The following is a 6,000-nucleotide window of genomic DNA, read 5'->3' as shown; positions in this document are numbered from 1 at the left end:
AGTTCTCACAGTCCTGTGCACAGGCACGGCATTCTGGGAGGGAAGGCAGAGAGTAGGGCCAGGAAACTAGAACTTGGGTTACTGTCCTGGAGCCCAAGCACTCAGGGGGCAGTTCTGAAGAGCTGGCTGCTTGCTCTCTGTGGAGGCCGGCAGCAGCAGCAGGACCAGCCCTGGATGAGAGTAGACTCAGAAGATGTGCAGGGTGCAGGGGGAGCTGGCAGAATTTATTTGAGGAAGGTTGCCCAAGGAGTCTGAGGTTGAAATTACCTTGAGACTAGCTTTGGTGGAGGGTCATTTTGTTTGATGATTTCTATTTAATTTTCCCATTTTGTGTATTTATTTTAGTGTGTTGGAAGTGTGGTCACGTATGTGCCTCTTACAGGAGTCAGTTCTCTTCTCCCACCACGTGGGTCCCGAAATCAGACTCCTCAGGCTTGGCAGCAAGTGCCCTCACCCACTGAGCCATCTCTCCAGCTCCCCTGTTTGTTTCTTTTTAAAAAGACTTTTTAACATTATTATTTGGTTTTTCAAGACAGGGTTTCTCTGTAAACAGCCCTGGCTCTCCTGGAACTAGCTCTGTAGACCAGGCTGGCCTCGAACTCACAGGATCCCCAGTGCTGAGATTAAAAGGCATGCACCATCATGCCCGGGTTAATTTATATTGTATGTGTATGGATGTTTTGCCTGTATATATGTCTGCACAACGCTTGTGTGCCCATTGCCTGCTGAGGCCAGAAGAGAGAGAGAGAGAGAGAGAGAGAGAGAGAGAGAGAGAGAGAGAGAGAGACTGGTCACAGATGGTGGTGAGCTGCCATGTGAGTGCTGGAAAACAAAGCCTAGGTCCTCTGGAAGAGCAGCCAGTGCTCCTAACCACTGAACCATCTCTCCAGCTCCCCACCCTAGGGTTTTTATTTTAAATGCACAAGAGGGCACACCTTGACATTCTAAGTGACTATCTCAGCCTAAAACATTTATTATCTTCTTTTTGGAAAAAAAATATTACCATACATTAGTTATATGTGATAATGGGCTTCATGATTACATTTTTTTTTTTTTTTTTTTGGTTTTTCGAGACAGGGTTTCTCTGTATAGCTCTGGCTATCCTGGAACTCACTTTGTAGACCAGGCTGGCCTCGAACTCAGAAATCCGCCTGCCTCTGCCTCCCGAGTGCTGGGATTAAAGGCGTGCGCCACCACGCCCGGCCATGATTACATTTTTTATATCTGTACATGATGTGATTTGATCATAGTTAGCCTCCATATTACTCTCTCTTGCCCTCCTCCCACTCCCACAGACCCCTTTCCTCTTCCCAACCAGACTTCTGTGTGCTTTCATATTGTGTGTGTATATGTGGGCACGTGTCTGTGTGTGAGTGTGTGTATATGTGTGTCTGTGAGTGTGTGTGTATATGTGTGTGAGTGTATCTGTCTGTGTGTCTGTTTGTGTATAAGTGTGTGTGTCTGTGTATGTATGTGTTTATCTGTGAGTGTGTGTCTCTGTGTGTATATGTGTGTGAATATGTGTGTATATGTGTGTGTGTCTGTATGTGTGTCTGTGAGTATGTTTCTGTATATGTATATGTGCATGTCTGTATGTGTGTGTGCCTGTGTGTGAGTGTGTCTGTGAGTGTGTGTCTGTGTGAGTATATGTGTATGCATATATGTGTGTATGTGAGTGTGTATGTATATATATATGTGAATGTGTGTATATGAGTGTGTGTATATATGTGTATGTCTATGAGTGTGTGTGTGTGTGTGTGTGTGTGTGTGTGTGCATTTGTGTGTCTGTGAGTATGGGACTAAGAGCCTTGAGCTAAGCCAAGACTTCAGGAAGCATTAATGTCTTTTAGTGGATACAGCAGCTGTAACAATCTCACAAATGACTAACGAACTTTACACCTGCAAATGGCTCAAGCAACCGTGTTGTATATGTGTGTGCCTGTATGTGTATATGTGTGTGACTGTGTATATATGTGTGTGAGTGTGTGTGTGTGTGTATGTGTGTGTATGTTAGTGTGTATGTCTGTGTGTATATGTAAGTATGTGTGTATGTATGTGAGTGTGTATATGTGAGTATGTGTGTGAGTATGTGTATGTGTGTGTGAGTGTGGGTATCTGTGTGTGTACATATGTATATGTGTGTAAGTGTGTGTCTGTGCAGGTGTGTTAATCCTGTGAATTTAATTAGTTTCTTGCAGGACCCCAGGGTGGGGGTTATTTATAGGAATGTGGGTGACTTACCAGAGACCACATCACTAAAGAAAATGTCTCTTTCTCCTCCAGCAACCATTAGGGCCCTGTGAGCGTCCTTTTCTCATAAAAACTAGCATTTGAGGAGATTTTAAAATAAAATTGGAGCCGTAAGATGGTTGTGGTGGTACAGGTCTTTGATTCTAGCTCTTGAGAGGCCTCAAGGCAGGAGGCTCTGATTTGGACGCCAGCTTGGTCTACAGAACAAATTCTAGGACAGCCAGGGCTACACAGAGAAGTCCTGTCTCAAAAAATAATAAATAAATAAATAAATAAATAAATAATAAAGTGGAGTGAGGGAACTTTAAGGAACTACTGATCTATGCAAACACTAGGCTGCTGCATAGAAATGTATTGCTTATTTTTTTTTAGGTAGGGTTTCATGTAGCATAGCCAATTCTCTATATAGCTGTGCTAACCCGGAACTCCTCCCCCTACCTCTTAAGTGCTGGAACTGTAGGCATGGAACCTCCTGGCTAGGGAGGTAGAAATCTTAAACTGGCCATGAAAATATCATGGGACTGAGAGCCCTGAACTGGGCCAAGACCTCAGAAAGCATTAACAACGTCTTTAATTGGATACGGCAACTGTAACAATCTCACAAATGACTAAGGAACTTTATACCTGCAAACGGCTCAACCAGCCGTGTTCAGCCCAGTAGCAGCGGCTTGTCTCTCTGACACTCACCCTCTTCCTATGGAACTGTGGGGCTCCCTTGTCCTTCGTGTGATGAATCTTGTTGGTGCACTCACTCATAACGGACCAATCTGAGTTTTCCCCCAGCTGAAGTTCTTAAACCCCCTGCCTCCCCAAATAAAGTCATCTGGCTTTTACAGCTTCTGAACTTGAATCCTTCAAAAGGAAGTGGAGAAGGTGTGAGGCTGGCAGACAGAAGCTGTGAAGGAGAGAGGATGAGTCCTATACACCTCTCATCTTCCACATCTGCTTCTCATATCACCTGTCCCAGATCATCTTCCCAGGCAGAAGATCCCTCTGGCTTTTCAAGTTGTCCCCTTTGCAGAGTCCACCACATGGCTGTTCCTCTCTCCTCACCTGGTGTCTCCACCCAAAGCCCCACACAGTACAGCACCCAACAGCCTCACTGTAAGGGGGCTGAGTACGGATTTGGGGAGTGGGCAGTGTTCACCCCATTCTTGCTTGCTTTCCTTTATTACCACTTTATTACGGTATAACTTACACATGATAAAATGCCTACACCTTAAGTGTGCAGCCCAGTAAACTTTTTACAGGTGTTTCTAACTGGGCGATGTAGGGGTGGAGGGAGACTCCCTCTGTCCTTTGGAAGTTTGTTAGAATAAACCGAAGGGCATTAAATAGGATAAAAGGTTGAACCCCTGTATGGGTGAAATCACAGGGGTGTGATTACCTACCCAACCAAGAAACTTAGGTGTCTCTTTTTCTGTGGAGGAGGAGAGAAAAGATATGTCCGGAAGTGACCGGTTCTGGAGACAGTCTTGGAGTCCAAATGAGGGGATAGTTGTTATCTCACATAGAAGTACAACCAGGTGTATTCTGGTCCCCACGCTTCCTTTATGAGGTGGGTGATGGCTCCTTTTGTAATCTGGCCTTATTGCTGCCAAGGGATTTCCACGGAATCCTCTCCCCATGCTGAGGAGAGAGGGGAAAGACAGGGTTCAGGGAAGGCTGGGGATTTAGCTCATTGACAATGTGCATGTAGCATGGAATAGATAATGCCCTGAGTTTGGCATTATCACCAAATGGAAAAACACCAAATGGGAAAACAGACAAACAAACAAACAAAATGGAAAGAAGAACGGAAGAGAAAGGGAAGGGGTGGAGGAGTAAGGAGAAGAGGGCAAAGTACAGATTATTGGGTCTTTATTTTAAACATTTTAAAGCTTTTGGCTTTTATTTAGCTCAAATTGCTCAGCTTGACAAAAAAAAAAAAAAAAAAAAAAAAAAGGAAGTGTCAGTCTCTGAAAGTGAAGTACTCAGATCAAACTAGAAGCTATTCCTAGCANTTTGGCTTTTATTTAGCTCAAATTGCTCAGCTTGAGGCAAAAAACAAAAGCAAAAAAAAAAAAAAAAAAAAAAAAAAGCAATATACTGGAAGTGTCAGTCTCTGAAAGTGAAGTACTCAGATCAAACTAGAAGCTATTCCTAGCACCCAGGGGCAGACTGGGGCTGCATCACTGTTACCAGGCTCATCGCCACTGTGGCCGAGAAGCCAGACAGTAGTAGGGCGATGTCGCTGGCATGCATCATCTAGAAAAATCACAAAGGTTCCAGGTACTCTACCTGGAGACATAAAATCCCTGTGTCCAGATTGCATTGTGAAGTCCCTGCATGTCGATAACGTGGCAGAGGGAGGGGCTAACAAGTGCAGAGTGGGAGGCTCCGGGGGAACAGTTACAAGGAGGAACATTTCAGTTTAGCACAAGACTCATCCTCCCCACAGCTGATGCACAATGGGAGGGGGCCACTGGGAAATGACAAGCAGGAGCTGCGGAGATGGCTCAGCAGTTAAGAACACTGGCTAGTCTTGCAGAGGACACACATTCGATTCCCAGCACCCACATGGTGGCTCACAGATATCTGTAACTCCAGATCCCAGCAATCTGACCCCATCTTCTGACCTCCACAGGCTCCAAGCATGCACATGGCACACCGACCTACAGACGGGCGAAGCATACGTAAAATAAACAAATCTAAAAACAATGTTTTAAGAAGTGAAAAGAAAACGGCAAGCAAAGTCTCCATCAATAGAAGAAAGCTATCAAGCTGCTACCGCAGGGATAACTGGGGGGAGATAAGACTCTGAGCCCCAGGTCACCCTTCCCATCTCTGAGCTGCTGTTCCTCTAGAACTTCACAGTGGTGGCTAATGATTATTTTTTTTTTCTGGTGATAACTTTGTACCTTATTTCATGTACTGTAAATCCCACCCTTACTGCCAGTAAATTAGTCTATGCCATCACCCACAGAGTAAATGAGCCAGAGGGACACTAACTGGAGCCTTCCTCTAATGCATAGTCCAGGACAGGCTGGAACAGGTATGGAGTAGCACTTTGAAATGGTGTGCCTGCTCAGGAAGTTGATTATCTCCACTTCACACCCAGGTATCATGGGGATCACCCAGCCAAACACTTCTGTGAGCTTACAGCCCTGGTACCCCTGGATACAAGTGGGCACGATGTCACAACCTCCACCACTATTAAGACACTTGGCAAAGGAGACACTGAAGGTCCTTAACTGCTGTACTCCTAGGTTCTGGTGTGGGCACCGTATCCTAACTCCCTCAGGAGCAGGACCACACAGCACTGTCCAGGGCTGTGGGGGGCGGGGGGGGGGGTGTCAGGTCGGTATCACTGTTTACTGTGTAAACAACCCCTCCACCCTGCCAAGGCCTTTTCAAGTGGGAAGAGAACTCTGCCTGGAGGATTATCTCAGAATTCCTCTGGGAGTCCTGGGGTTGGTTTCTGCCCTCCCTCACTGCATTGAGAAGGTAGAAATAGAGCCCTAAACAGAGCCAGGCCTTACTGCCTTCCACACCTGTGATGGAACAGGTGTGGGGTGATGACCTCGCACCCCAAAGCATAGAATGGAGAAGACCTAAGTTTCTAGGACTGGGGATACTTGCCTAGCATGGTATAGGCCTTGGGGTCAATCCCAGAACCTAAAAGCAGTAAAACGAATGTCCAAGTTTCTGGGAGTGTTTGGTGTTTTTGCTTTTGATTTTCCAAATGACAGTACTGGACCCCTTGAGATT

Source organism: Mus pahari, chromosome 5 (genome assembly GCF_900095145.1).
Source record: "Mus pahari chromosome 5, PAHARI_EIJ_v1.1, whole genome shotgun sequence".
NCBI lineage: Eukaryota > Metazoa > Chordata > Mammalia > Rodentia > Muridae > Mus > Mus pahari.
The sequence above is the reverse complement of the archived record's forward strand: the minus strand, read 5'-3'. Positions refer to the sequence as shown.